Source organism: Triticum dicoccoides, chromosome 4B, assembly GCF_002162155.2.
Source record: "Triticum dicoccoides isolate Atlit2015 ecotype Zavitan chromosome 4B, WEW_v2.0, whole genome shotgun sequence".
Lineage (NCBI taxonomy): Eukaryota > Viridiplantae > Streptophyta > Magnoliopsida > Poales > Poaceae > Triticum > Triticum dicoccoides.
Genome location: NC_041387.1, coordinates 162,632,639 through 162,635,317, shown reverse-complemented (window position 1 = coordinate 162,635,317; position 2,679 = coordinate 162,632,639).

The window sequence follows — 2,679 nt, the reverse complement described above, 5'->3', positions numbered from 1 at the left end:
TGCTTGTCTAAGTGTTGGTCCAAACCGAGCGATGTCCGGCGCCCCCTGGGCAATCAGGGTCTATGCCAAACCGACGTCTTGCTCATCCGGTGTGCCCTGAGAACGAGATATGTGCAGCTCCTATCGGGATTTGTCGGCACAGCGGGAGGCTTTGCTGGTCTTGTTTTACCATTGTCGAAATGTCTTGTAAACCGGGATTCCGAGTCTGATCGGGTCTTCCTGGGAGAAGGTATATCCTTCGTTGATTGCAAGAGCTTATCATGGGCTAAGTTGGGACACCCCTGCAGGGTATAATCTTTCGAAAGCCGTGCCTGCGGTTATAGGCAGATGGGAATTTGTTAATGTCCGGTTGTAGATAACTTGACACCAGATCCGATTTAAAACGCGTCAACTGTGTGTGTAGCCGTGATGGTCTCTTTTCGGCGGAGTCCGGAAAGTGAACACGGTCTTTGGGTTATGATTGACGTAAGTAGGAGTTCAGGATCACTTCTTGATCATTACTAGTTGACGACCGTTCTGCTTGCTCTCTTCTCGCTCTTATTTGCGTATGTTAGCCACCATATATGCTTAGTCGCTGCTGCAACCTCTCTACTTTACCCCTTCCTTTCCCATTAAGCTTTGCTAGTCTTGATACCCATGGTAATGGGATTGCTGAGTCCTCGTGGCTCACAGTTTACTACAACAACAGTTGCAGGTACCGGTTCCGTGATGATCATGACGCGAGAGCGATGCTTGCTTGCGTTGAGTTCTTCTTCTGCTTCTTCGATAAGGGGATAGGTTCCAGGTCGGCAGCCTGGGCTAGCAGGGTGGATGTCGTTTGAATTTCTGTTTGTGTTTCATCCGTAGTCGGATGATGCTCTCATGTGTTGTGATGTTGTATTCAAGTGGCATTGTATGCCTTATGTATGTATCCCCATCTATTATGTAATGTTGATGTAATGATATCCACCTTGCAAAAGCGTTTCAATATGCGGGTCTATCCTTGGTGGGACCTTCGAGTTTCTTTTGGATAGGGTCGCATATTGGGCGTGACAAGTTGGTATCAGAGCCTCGACCGACCCTAGGAGCCCCCCTTGATTGATCATGTAGTTTGGCCGTTGTTGAGTCTAGAAGAAAACTGTTTTCGGAGTCAAGTTATATCGAAGAGTAGGAATTCTTTTTACTCCTCTGTCCCTTTCGTCTCTCTGGTGAGGAATCTTGACGTAGGTGTTTTGAACTACTCCTCTTCCCCTTCAAATTTTTCTTTAGGATCACGCAGTTGGTTTTCCGATCGTTGGTTCTCAGCTCTTTTCATCCGGTGCATTTCTCGTCAAGTTGACTCGACCCTCTTCATCTTTGAGTTCAATCCTCAGTTGTTTTCTTTCCCACCCGCCCACCCTTTTTCTTCTCGGAACCGGAGTCCGTAATCGAGTATCCATCCTACTCATGCGAAGTCCTTGCTTTCTTTCCTCAATGATTTCAACCAGTGTTTTCTCTTCAAGATATTCGTTGGTTCCCCTTCCAAGTTACCTTTGTTTTCCCGCCCTCCCACCCTTTTTCTTCCCGGAGCCTGAGTCTGTTTCGACCATCAAATTCATTCGTACGGAGCCTCTTCAGTCTTTCCTCAATCATTTCAACCGATGAATTCTCGTCTCGGTGGACATTCTTCATCTATTTTTCTTCTCCGGTGGATTTAATTCAAGTTTTTCGGGTGATCACATTCTTTTCCTTGGATCAAGTGTTCTCCTTGCTCGTTCGCCTCTCGCCATTCAATCATTCCGGAGTTCGGAAGACATCTTAGGAGATTCGTCTGTGTTCCAATTAATTCGAGGTTGTCACCTCATTCAAATATTTCAATTGTTCCGGTGCTTCATCTATCTGTTCGTCATCCCTTTCCAACGGTGTTATCTCTTCAGTGGGCCCTAACCCACAGGTTTTTTCCCAGGATCTTACCTGACTCTTCTAATTCCCCCCGAGTTATTCTCAATTCTTTTCAAGTGTGACGTAAGAATGGATTCCATAAGTCACATGCCTTGTCAAGATCGATTTCAAATCATTTTATTGTTGGATTAACCTCTTCGCTTCTCGTTCTCCCGGAGTATCTCAGTAATTTTGGTGGTGTTTCTCGTCGTCATTTGAAGACCGAAGAAGAGTTTTCCTCTAAATCTTGTCTGTCCTCTCGAAGATTCATGGTTCTAGCCTCATATTATCCTCTCAAATTATTCCATTTGTCAGATATTCTTTTCTTACCCATCCGGAGTATGTCAGGAGTTGTTTTCCATTTCTTTTCACCGAAGGTCATCATTCCAGTTATAGTTCTCTATTTATCACGGTGCTTTGTTAAAGAGTTCTTTAACCAGTTCATGATCTCTTGGATCTCATGTATCTAAATCCCCTCAAGTATCTTCATTCGTTTTCTAATTCTTCCCGGCGATTCCTTCTCTTTCATCAGTCATTTCCAAATTCTTACGGTGGTTCGTTCAAGATTCTTTTCCTTGATTATCATTTCAATCCATTCGTTCTTTCAATCCTACCGGTGGTTCATGAAGACTTTCTCAAGTTTTGTGCTATATCCCTCTTAATCCTTTCTACGGGAATAAGTACTGTGCCAAATCCATTGCTTGTCATCAATTTAATTTGATGAAGGATAAGCATACAATAAATTTTATTCTTATTTCATCCAAGCGAGTAATCCTTTCC